At 42.0% G+C, this 13,060-nt stretch overlaps 1 protein-coding gene across 1 annotated transcript in view; it reads right to left on the reverse strand.

Moving 5' to 3' along the window:
• ZNF407 (zinc finger protein 407) overlaps positions 1 to 12,680 on the reverse strand; it is a 369,608-nt gene extending 356,928 nt beyond the window's left edge. The window contains exon 1 of the mRNA XM_032222974.1: positions 12,301 to 12,680. The gene's annotated coding sequence lies outside the window, so the exon portion shown is untranslated. The remainder of the gene's footprint in view (positions 1 to 12,300) is intronic.
• Between the last annotated feature and the right edge of the window lie 380 nt (positions 12,681 to 13,060).

Consider the following 13,060-nt stretch of genomic DNA (forward strand, 5'->3'; position numbering starts at 1 on the left):
ACAAGCTGGACCTATGGTCCAGGGAAAGAATCACTCAACCCAAAGAGGAATCAATCACCGCCCCCAGGTGTAGGATTTGGGTGGATGGGGAGAGAGTACTCTTCTTGAAATTAATTGAGAACTCTAAGCCCTGGAGGGTGTCAATGACCTAGTCTGAGCAGGAGACGCCCCCTGGACAAGGATGTCATCCAGATAGCAGAAAAGCCTGATGGGAATTGCCCTCAGATGAGCGGCCACTACCACTAACACCTTGGTAAAGATCCTGGGGGCCGAAGCCAACCCAAACGATAGAGCCCTGTACTGGTAGTGAAGCCCTAAGAAGGAGAAACGGAGAAAACGCCTATGCTCGGGGAGGATGGGGATATGCAGGTAGGCCTCCGTGAGATCAATGGATGCCATGTAGACCCCCTCCCGGATCCCTGCCAGAATGGACTTAAGGGAAGCCATCTTAAAACATTTATACACTAAGAATTGGTTTAGGAGCTTTAGATCTAAAATGACTATCCATCCCCCCGATGATTTTGGCACTAGGAACAGGTTTGAATAAAACCCCTTGCCCGCCTGGTCCTCGGGGACTCTCTCTATGGCCGCAATGTTGGAGCAGGTGCTGGATGTCCTGCCACATCTGCTGGCGCTTGTCAACGTTCTTGGCGGGGGGGAACACCCAGAAACAATTGGGGGGAAAGGAAAGGAATTCCAGGTGGAGACCATGGGTCACCGTACTGAGGACCCAGGCATCCGTAGATATCTCTGCCCAGGCATCTGCGAACAGCACTAGGTGGCCGCTAATGGCTGGGGTCGCGGGTGACCTACTTGCCCCAACAGAAGGGGTGACCACCCCCTCTTCGAAAGGGCTGTTTGCCCTGAGGCTGGAAGCGGGGTCTGTCCCTATTGAATCCTTTGTCGGATGGCCTATTTGCCCTGTCCTCCGGGTACCTGCTCTGGTGGGTGTCCTGTTCCTGTGGTCGCTGTACTGACCTACGATAATAGGGCGTGGACCTCTGCTCCGCCTTCTTGGTTGAAGTTGGAAGCGCCTTCTTCTTGTTCTTATCCTCCACAGGATGGGGTCAAGGGAAGTCCCGAAAAGGGACCCCCCCTGTGTAGGCAGCTGTTGCTAGTTGCCACTTCGCCTTGTTGTCGCCTGCCAGCCACAGAGCTACAGGAGGCGGCGCGACGCGATGGATGATGCCATAGCCCTGGAAGCACACTTCATGGCATTTAAGGTAGCGTCAGCTGAGAACTGAGCAACCGCTACTAACTTGTCGATGCCCTGGTGTAGGCGTACGTTCTCCGGTGGAATGAGCGCCTGAATCTGCTCTATCCAAAGGATGGCCGTACGGTTGAAAAACGAGGTGGACGCCACCGCCTTAATGGCCCAAGCTGACGACTGGAAGGTCTTCCTGAGGATCATCTCCACCTTCCTGTCCTCTGCCTTCAGGCTGTCTGCCACATCCTTGGGTAACAGCGATGCTGGGGCAGCCAAGGCCACCACTGGCAGATCCACCGAGGGCATCTGCAATGCTTGGGAGAAATCTGGTTTGATATTATAGAACCGTCTGTCATTGCTGCCTGGGGTGGGGAAGGCCCCAGGGGTCTCCCACTGTCTCTTAACGACTTCCAGGAATAGGTCGGGAGCAGAAATTTCCTCTTTGGGCTTGGAATAGACCGTGCCCTGGGGCTTCCTTGCTGGCTCACCTTCCTTGGCCCCCTCTTCCTGCCCCCAGCTGAGCAGTGGCATGCGCCTTGCATAGGAGGGACCGGAACAAGTTAGGAGGGAACAATCCCGTGAAGGATGGAGGTTCAGGCTCCAGTTCCTCCTCATCCTCAGAGAGATCTGGATCACGCTGTGCCTTGTCCCCCAGGATAGACCCCTCACTTGCCAAGGATGGGGACCCAGGGGGACGGACTGGCTGGGAAGGGCCCCATGGCTGGGCTGATGAAGAGCTGGGGACCGTGACCTCACCCTGAGAGGCAGAGCGAGGCCCCTGGCGCTGCATGCTTGCAGCCACAGCAAATGCAATGGCTCTTTCAATAAGGTTCTGAAGACTCACAGGCAGGTCCTCCATATCCAAGGAGTCCCAGCTGGATGCCCCAGGCACCTGACTATGTCTGGGGGTAGGTGCCAAGGTTGGCCTGGATGGATCTCTACCTCCCAGCTGAGTCTCTAGGGATAGAAACCCAGACTGGTTATCTACCTGGTCAAAATCCTCCATGGAAAGGGGAGGGGAATGGGCAACACCCCCCCCCTGCACTCCCTCAAGGAATCTGGTGACCTAGGGGGAGAATCCTGCCTGGAAGGGCCCCCTAGGGGTGACCTGAACCTGGAGGGGGAGGGACTGATTCTCCCCTGCAGAGCCCTCAACCTCTCTGCCCTGGAGAAAGTTCTCACCAAGGGCCTGTGACTCCTAGCTCTCTTTGGCTGGCACAGGAAGGGTGAGTGTCAGCCGAGGCTTTAAGCCTCCTGGAAGAGGCAGTGGGACATTGCCTGGTGGAAGTCCCCTCCCAGGAGACATGGGGGGGAAGGGGATCTACCCACCATCATGCAACTACTTACGACCACTCCTCGTGCTTCCTGCAATTCACTCCCCACCCCCACCTCTGAAGCTAAAATGGCAAGGTCCTCACTCCTTTCGTCGCGCGCCCCAAATTTTAAAACACCGCCAGGGCACGTTTCGGGGTTGCTACAGCTTCTCAGGGAGTCCGCTGCTGCTACGCTGCTTCCCAGCTGCCTCTACCGCTCCTGGGGCTTCCGTGGCCTTCGCGCTGCCCACATGCTCTTCTGCACCCTTCTTTAATGCTGCTGCAGTGAGGAGCACTTTCCTTTTAGGCTTCTGGGCTGTCAGGTTGGAAACCAGAGCCCTTTAGCCTGCACTGGCGTCGATCTGCCCTCTCAGGGCTCCACGTGGTCGCCGGCCAAAATTGCCACCGGGACAGCAACCCAACCACCGGAGCCTCCCAGCCTTGAGATTTAACTCTCGAGTAGCTGGAAAAAACACAGCTAATAGCAGGGACTTACTGGGAAGTGAAGGAAGGGTCTCCTTGTGAGAAGGAAGCAAGTTGAATTGATGATGATCCAGAAAAGTTGAATCAGATCAGGAGTCAAGAATTTACAACCTCTCTTTGGCCAGACTGAATTGAAACTGGGGTCAGAGGAGAAGAACCCAGAGGCATGGCTCCAGTTTCAACTCAGTCTTGAGGCCAATTGGCTGTGATAATACCCATCTCTAGACCATCCTGTAAACTCATTCTGGAAAATATACAGGATCTCCTGTAAGCCTATCATGATTTTCCTGTTCAAGGATTTCAGCTCCATCAAAGACAATTCCATCTTTGTTGTTAAAAGAATGTTGAAACTTATTTCCCACTTTGAAGCTAGAGCTATTTCAACCCGCAATGGCATGGATTTTACTTGCCTTAATGAGTAAGTACATTCAGAGGGTGTTCTTTTCAAGAGCAGATTCTGCTGCTGACCCCGACCTCACAATTTAGCATCTATATACTTAGTTCTTGCTTGTAACATCTAAAATGGCATGAATTGAGATAAAGGTTTCCCCTGTCCAGTTATGTCCAAGGGGCAGTGTTTATCTCCGTTTCCTAGTCGAAGGAGCCTGTGTTGTCCAAAGACGTTTCTGTGGTTGCGTGGCCAGCATTATGCGCCGAGACACAAAGAACACTGTTATCTTTCCAGCAAAGTGGTACCTATTTATCTACTTGGATGTGCATGGTTTTGAGCTGCTAGGTTGGCAGGAGCTGGGGCAAATAACAGGAGCTCACCCTGTCACAAGGTGTTCGGGTCTCCAACCCAAGTTGTCAGCTAGAAAGCTCAGCATCTTTAACCACTGAGCCATTTTGCCCTCTAATCTAGATAATACATGGTTATGTAAAACTTCATAGTCTCAGTTATTTTGAAGTCATTTCTAAACTAAGTAGGTTTTTTTACACTAAACATCAGCCTTAAATAGAATCCATCCATCCCAGTAAGCAAGATTGTTTGTAGAGTTTGGCAAATTTCAGTCCGTTTCAATCCAGCTTTAAAACTGATCTAGATATTTAAAAAGCCTGGTTACCTTCATGGAAAATTCACGACAGGACATTATTAGTTTCTCTGTCTGTCATCACATACAAGTGTTGTTTTAAAAAGTGATACTCAAATAAATTAAAATTTCATCAATTCTGTTCCTCTTTGTCTGTTTTGTTTTGCCTTTTAAGGACCATGTGCCTGGTATCATTTTTATTTGCCTAAATCTTTAAACTTTGGTTTAGGGCAATTTACTTTTAACAAATTGTTCTGAATCCAATTATATAAATTGTTTTATTGGCTGTTTTAATTGTTTTTTATGTAGCCAGTTTGGGGAATTTTGCTTTGATTGAATAGTAGGGTATAGCATTAAAATAGTTAGATAAATCAATACAATAATTATCAAACCCATACCATTCTATAAATTATTATGAGTTGCAATCATAGAAAAATACTGCTCTCTTATATAGATGTTATAAAGCCCTAAATTTAGAATGCAAAGTTTCCATTTTATTTAAAAATTAAAACTCATGCTGTGCTGCAGTTGTATTTGGCAGTTGAATTAGTGGCACCCCAACTGAGTTAAACAGTGCCTTTTTCCTATTAGGATATATATTACCATATCTTTTTGTTTAAAGGTTTAAGAGAAAGCTAGAGTGAAGAAAGTACAACAAAGAAAAATAAATAAATATTTAAAAAAAACATGAAGTGTAATGAAAGACAGCAAGAGCTAAGATACTGAGAAAACCTGACATCAGAAAAAAAAAAGTATGCTAGCTAAAAGTAGAACAGCAAAGTATTTAAACATCTGAAATTTCAATGGCTCAAAAAATTGTGAATCACAGTATCTTCATTCAGACCACAATCACTCCAAAATGGAAGGAGTACAGATATACAGATTCAGTTTGTCCATGCACTGAATCTGAAATAGGCTGTTAAACTGTTTTATTCCAAGTCTGGCTTTACTGGAAATTACCCCTACAGTACTGATGGATCAGACAAATTAAAGTGTACTGAAGATCTTGGGGCTTTGTTTCCACCATGGTTTCATCATGATTGCTTGGCAGTATTACTTCCACTTACAGGCATGTTTATTGGAAACAGGAGCACACACTGCATTCTCTTGGGCGGGGGGGGGGGGGAATAAAAATCCACTTCACATAGGTCTATTCCATCTCAAGCTTTTCACTGTATGGTTTATTTATTCGTTTATGATGAGCTTTCAATCCTGTATAAAAATCTAAATATCATACAAATGCTGTCCTACTGTTTTATTGCAGTTTATCAGGTAAAACTGAAGGACACTGCCAAGAAATAGAAACACATACTGTAGAATAACATTAGAAAAATGATCCTCCTGTAAAATTTGGATCTTTTTCAACAGATATAAATCTAAAATTGTTGAATTAGTTTAAATGTATAGCCCTATATATTATTTCCAGGTACGGGAAATTATTTCTCCAAGTTCAATGAAACTCATATACAGTAGGTAGAGAATTTAATCCAACTGGATCTACTTACTTTTCATTTACCCTTAAAGCGCACAGGAGAACCACTGAAGTGTTCTAATGTTGGACTAGGTCTGCGGTGACCCAGCTTCAAATTTAACCTTAGCCATGGATGCTTTCTCTTTGCCAATCTATGCCAAAATATTTTTTCCTGAACTAAAAGGTAGAGATAGTGATGCAGAAAAATAAAACTAAAATTCCATCGCTTGCTGACATCATACCATCAGGTTAACGTTACATGTTATGTAGAAAGAACAAAAACAGAAAATGATGCTTCCCCACCTCCATCATCAGCAACCAATCTCTAAAATCATCCTGTCCCTAAAGAAAACTGTATGAATGAACATTCACTGCAAATGCAAAACAGCTTAGCTGAGAAGAATAAAATTCTAGGCACTAGAGTTTTCCTTTCGTCTAAATTCTAGAATTCTACCGTGCAATTCACGCTTATCCTATAATATTCCTCCTCTTGAAAGAAAACAAGTTGTCAAAAATTCAAAAGTTTCATGTGTGTAATAATAAAATTCATGAGCCTTGGGAGGTTTGTTACCAAACTGTCATTTTCTATTTGGATCCTTTCAGTACTGCTGCTAACTACATGAGCGCAATGTGTGCGCACACAGCAAATTCAAAAAGCAATCTTCAAATAAGCATCAGAAATGTTGTCCTCACTTGAAGATTTACCATAAATCTAAACTACTTACCTGTTCAATTGTGTAATACACAACTATTAGTAAATATGCTTACCTCTTAATATGGACTATTATGCACTTGTGCTATGGACTATACTTCAAGGCAACTGAGCCAACCAGGGAAGGCAAGCATGAATATTTGCCAAATCCTTCCTTCTTTAGATTGTCAGCCAAATTGGGAAAGGGGGAAGAAAGCAGCATTTTCCCCCCTTGAACTTCTAGCCAGAAAAATAAAGTGAAACTTGTCAAAATCAATACCCTGCATCCTGCACCCTGCAGTTTTGTCCTCTACAATCCCCACATAAAACCCCAGTTTTGTTTAAAGTTGTATTTGCATTTCTTGGAAATACCTAACATTTTGTGCACAAATCATTCAAAGCAGTATACGATTAAAAAAAAAATGACAGCATGATTATAGGATGATCCGTAAGGTAAGATCAGATGGATAAACCATGTGAAAAAAACATCAAAGCCCCAGGCTGCAAAACGCCATATAATCAGGGCATTGAGGTTTTTGAAACATTTTGGTGCAATTCAGATTAGCAGCTCTAGCCAAGGAACTACTGCTTATTTTAAAAATCTGGTGGTACCGCTGAAGGCATCTCTGTTAGTGGCTTATCATAGAAAAGGAATTCCGTTGACAATCTCAACAAACAGAAAGGGCTATATGCAAAAAGCATCCCTGGAACTAAATTTTAGCCAAGTGGTGACTTTATTCGTTCATTCGTTCATTCATTCATTGTTCATTCATTCAACTTTTATAACTGCCCATCTCAATCCAATTGACTTTGGGCAACAAACAATATCACAATAATTAAAACCACAAAAGCACTGACAAATTGTACATATAGGCAATCAAAAATTATAGAAATTCCCCAGTAACAGGGCTCCTAACACTTTTAAGACCCCAGGCTCCTGCAAGCAGCCAGGTTTTTTAGACTCTTACAAAAATCTAAAAGGCCTTCCTGACCATTATGTGGGCAATATTTGAGGCTTTTTTTTTTTTTTTTAAGTGCATTTTTAGGATTCCCTATGACAAGGGGAAACCATATGTTGCAGGAACAGCGGGTATATAATTCCCTTTTAAATCCTCCAAAAATTGGGAAATTCACCTGAATCCTTACGGCTTGATATTCATTTTGGCCATTAATCCTTTAACTGTCCTTACTACAGAACAAAAGCAGTTTTCACCTATGCTTACCTTCCTCCATAATGGAAGATTGGCTTTATTTATATACCTCAGGCTTGCCTTTGGAAGTAGTTGTGGACCAACCCACTTAAAACGATTACTATTTTAAGGATAAAGTGAAAAGAGACTCCCATATACTCCACTTTGAACTCTTAGAGACAGTAAATTATGTGGATAAAATTAAGATTACATAAGTTTAGGCTTTTATAATTGGGTAACATTATCTTCATTGCAATTGTAAACATATTATGGTATATGCTAATGTTATTTTATTTTTCTGTAATTTTTAACTGTTTGTTTGTTGATTGATTGATTGTTAATTATTTCTGTGGTTGGACCAGCTCTGAAAAAAAGCTGTTCAGGAAGTGACAGGTTGTAACTACTCAAATCAGATACTATTTGGGTGCAGGACATAAGGACAAAAAGGAGGGATATGTTCTCCTTTGGCTGGATGTTTGGTAACCATACATTCATGTCCTTTCCCTACAGAAAAAATATGTTCTGAATTAAACAATGTCCACATCCACAGCAACTGCCCTACTTTAATGATAGACTAAATGGATCCTCCTGGTGCAATCCAACTCTAGGTACAGTTTTATTCCTAATGAATTTGTAGCAGAAAACTTTATAGAAGGTCACTCACCTAATTCCTTTACAAGTATGAAAAAGAATACAAAGATGTAGCAACTAAACAGGTGCGCCCAATTTAAGCCTCAGTAAACTGAACGCTTGGTGGAATATCACCAGGAAATACAGAGTTAGAGTCTAGTTTGGGAAGTCAGTCAATAAACAATTTCCAGAAGATAAAGGCAAACCACTTCTGTATTATTGTCAACAGATCTACATGGGCATATAATGCATGCATGCATGCCAGAGTTATTAAATACATTTCAAATTAGTTTTCAGGTAATTTGCATGCCCCATGTCATTATTTGTTTTTTTTTTAATGTTCTAAAAAGTATTGTATCTGTTCAAAGACATCCTTAAATTGAGTTAAACATCATCCACTTTATTCAAGCAAAATATATGTTTTAAAAACTCGGTATCAGTCTTTTTTTAATGTAAATGACCTACAAGAGTACCAGTTTTGATTCTGACCTGCTACCAAAAGCCATGCTGGCTGAGGAATTCTGGGTATTAAAATCCCCGCATTGGATTATGCCCAGATTGGAAACCTAATTTTTTTATAAAGTAGCCTAATCAACTTTCATTATGTTTATCCTTGTGCAATATCTATCATTAAGATTTGACCATGCATAAAATATACCCAAAGTTAAAGTTCAAGACAGTAATTACATTTGCAACTGGTTTAAAATAAGAAAAATGCCTCAATCTTGCACTAAAAGCTTGATATTGTTTGTTACTTGAACTACATGGCTACTTGAAACCACAGTCATTATTATTATATTTACAGAATGCCAAATTCCTAATAATTTTAAGCAGTTTATAGGCAAGATACATTAAAAATTATACTATAAAGTATAGAAAGGAGAGATCTACAAAGTAATCGATACAGAGTAAAATAAACTTAACCAAACCAAACTATAAACAAACCAAGATGGAATCGAGGCTCAAATGCCCTCTCTCTGCACAATTCTCTTTTAAGCTGCTGTCAAGTCTTTGAGGTAGGCCAAGTGAGGAAAGAGAAGAGCAAGGATTTTGAGAATGTCACTTTACTGATGTAAGGTATAATAAGAGACTCTCAAAAGCCTGCCAGAATAATCCTTCTACCTCCTAGTATACTAAGCAGTATCTAAGCAGAGTTGTTTTGAATTTCTCACACTTTCTCCTTTCTTAGGGTAAGTTGCCATTTAGTTGCTCTTAACAGTTCTTGCACTCCTTCACTAAGGTTATCTTTGTATAACTGTCATTCCAAATAATAGGCACAGCGGATTAAAAGAAGCATTATTTAGTCTTAGTCTCCCTCACCTCCATGAAGTTTGGCAGTACTGATAGTTTCTCCCAAACTGGCTAGGCCAATTCCAGTGAGCGGATAACATCCTGTACATAAGTAGGTGCCAAGCCATGTAGCACTTTGGAGGAAGTTCCAGCACTTTACGCTTCACTAGGAAGCTTGCTGGCAAACAGGGCAAGGCCTGTGGTACTGGCATAATGTGCTTCTACCAGCAAATCTCAGTCAGCATACGGGCCACTGCATTCTGAGCCAACTGCAGCTTCAAAGGTAGCTGCATATAGAGCACATTGCAGTAGTCCAAGCATGAGTCACTGCAGCAAGATCTTCATGCCCCAGAAAATATAAATAATATTATATGTTTTACATAGCTATGGAATGACACTAAATCACCTACATTTAAAGCACAAGTTCTAACATCTCTAAAAACACATTTTCACTCAGACATCTGAGTAGGTTCCCTCAATTGGAGTGCATAAAAAAACATGCATGTTGGATGGTTCTATCATTACATCACACCAATTAATAAAATTAATATGTGTGGCTATCTTCTATTTTTTAAAGTACACAGATTGGGGTTATGTAGTGTTTTGGATTCAAAGGAAAAAAAAGGTACTTTGGAACATACACACAGACATACACAATACCTGTCAGCAAATTCTTAAGCCCAGAATATGTTGTTGCAGCTATAGAATCCAAAGAAAAGGTGCAGCTGCTATAAGAAGTTTCCAATAGGTTCTAGGTGAGCATCTCTGTGTGCACTCCAAAGAATTAATTTTTCCAGAAAAATTGAGTACTTCACAAACCTTAAGGCAAATCTTTACAAGCAACATGCATGAGGGAGCTAGGTAAGCTGAATGATACATTTTATAATAAATATTCTTCTGAGCAAACTACATCAATTTTTATTCAATATGTAAATTGACATCTATCTCTTAGCTCTTCCCAAGGACTTTTTTTACAAAGTCCAGACTCATATTGAGAAGTCAAAAATCAGGCTGCATGATATAAATGACAAAGCATTTATATTATGTTTCCAAGAAAAGCACATGGATATATTCATGTAGCTATCAGGCTTCAAGCTTTTTCCTCAATATTATAATACCTAGTCACTATCAATGACATCTCATTATTTGGATGTTGAAAATTATTACCACCAATTTCATAGACCATCATCTATTACTACTGCTATCATATTCTCAATAGGAATTATGAAAAACTAATTGAAGAACATCTGCAGATTCTGCTGTTTCAGAAAAGTATGGTAACATGAAAGAATCTACTGAAAAGAGTTTGACCTTTCACTTGAGGTATGGAATTGCTGATTGTTCTGTTTCAGCCTATCCCAATCGGAAACCATAAAAATACACTGCGATGATAGTCAAACAGAAAGGTCTTCTGGCAAAGGGAATGCGGAAGTTGAAGTATCCAAGTTGAAAGAAATTGCTAAGCAAAATATTCATCCCATGAAATACAGAACATTTTGCTGCTTCAAAAGCCTGGGGATATTCTGTACCAGTATTGCTTTGGGCTGTTTTGAAGAGAGCAATCTAGAAAGCAATGCCATTAACACAAACACAATTGTATGTAGCACACCAACACTGTATCTTTCCTTGATCTTTATTAAGATTTCGTAAGGTCTCACAATGTCTGCATATTGTTTAGCACTATATTAATGAACTCCAACAGGAAGCCATCCAAACTTCTGCAAGGCAAGCCCCGGAGCTCATCCAAATGTTGCTACCAATTTTTAGGGTCAAAGGAGCACACTTGAGCATGTTTTAAAAATATTGAAAAGGGGTCTTTATTACAAGCCAAACGTTCCATAACACTGCACACTTTTTAATTCAGTTGAGAAGTACACAACATCTGGCTCCACTTCTCCTTTTTTTTATCCACTCATAAAACAGACTTTGGCAGAAATCTTGACAGAATGACAGCCATCTAGCAAGAGGGTGTGTGAGGTCATACTCCAAAAGTTTCAGGTATGTAGCATTCAACTCCCAAAATCTTAAAAACATTTTAAAGTTGCCAAGATGGAGAAACACTGATCTAAGCTCTTCATTTTTAACTATTCTCTAGATTGGGGGGGGGGGGGGGTGTCTCTAAACTTGGTCCGCTTTTAAGACTTGTCGACTTCAACTCCCAGAAATCCTTATGGCTGACTAAGGAATTCTGGGAGTTGAAGTCCACAAGCCTTAAAACTGTCAAATTTGGACATCTCTGATCTAGGTAACTCAGACGGCCTATATTTGTGCCTAGTAAATATTTCCAGATATAATTCGCTAGACAGCAGCACATAATTGGTGTTTTCTGAGCTTTGTGCTGCTATTTCATGGTCGACTCGGTTTTTGCGGTCGAGATTTTTGCAGTCTATCTCTAATAGACCAACGGACAAAGCCGCCTGGGCACAACAAACTTTGTCGCGCAAGGCACCGTCAGGTCTCAGTGAACTATAATATCAAAACTCTCCAAAAGCTTCTCGGTGCTTCCCTTCCGCACTTCTGAGCAACAGCCGTCGCACCTAACACCTGCGCAGTACGACTGACAGAAGCCGTGATGATTCCCTCGCATGCGCACTCGAGAGATGAACTCTTCCCCCCCCCCCCGCCAACAAACACACCCTTAAAATACGGGCAAGAAATCTTGGCGCCTTAGCCAATCGCTACGTGCATTTATATTCCCGCCCTCCTCGCCCAACCACTCAGAAATTGGTTCATCAACCTCGGGTTGCGGTAACGGGTACTGATTGGCCAAAAACTTGTATTTTTTTTTAATCTTCCAGCCCATTAACTTAGAGGAGGAAGGGGGGTGGGGGGCAAACGACGGCAGCAGAAAGGCCCAAAAAGCCCTACGGAAACGAAAAAGGTCCGGTGAAAGTCTGAGAAAACCATCTGACCCACAGATTGACTCCTATAATAGTCGCAGGCGGAGGCCTTCCTGCGACGCGCGGTAACCGCCAACCGTTGGTCTCTGCTTACCAGAGGGGGGGAAGCCGTCTTCCTCCGCTTGTGATGATCTTGGTCACAAGTGGCGTGCCGTAGAATCGCCGTCAGACGTCACTGTCGGAACATCCTACGTCACGTCCCACGACAGGGGTGGGCGGGAAAACCGGAAACGTCGTGACAGTTAACCGTGGTAACAGCCGCGTGAGGAGGTGTGCGACTTTGTGTGTGGGTTTTCTTTTTAAACGGAACGTTTAAAAGCAGAGCTCTCCAACCTTGGCAAGTTTAATCCTGGCGGACTTCAACTCCCAGATTTCCCCAGCCAGCAAAGCTATTGAACTATTGATCATAAGGTGTACTTAATTTTTCGCACACGGCTTCTTCCATTTTGGTTTTCTTTTTGTAAAATAAATGATGTCATGGTGTAACGTGTCATGAGTTGTTCATCTGTGGTTGTATTTATCTACTTTTAAGAACTGCTAAGGACCAGATGATTTTGATTCTGTCCTGCTATGTAAAACCATGGAACTCAAAAGAGTTCCTTTTGAAATGACTGTATCTCAATTCAGTTTATTCATTTAAAGCTAATTGCAAAGTTAATAGCAAATATCAACTTAATTTAGAAGTTAATACCATGCAAATAGCATAAGGCATTCTGGCAATCTAGCACTGGACATTTTTCAAAACATTACTATGTGGATAAATTATGAATTTAGTATCTCGTCAGTGAGGGAAAAGGTTTCATATACAGATTCTCTGATACAACAGATATAGCAACTGATTGTGCTACACAACT

Source organism: Thamnophis elegans, chromosome 8 (genome assembly GCF_009769535.1).
Source record: "Thamnophis elegans isolate rThaEle1 chromosome 8, rThaEle1.pri, whole genome shotgun sequence".
Lineage (NCBI taxonomy): Eukaryota > Metazoa > Chordata > Lepidosauria > Squamata > Colubridae > Thamnophis > Thamnophis elegans.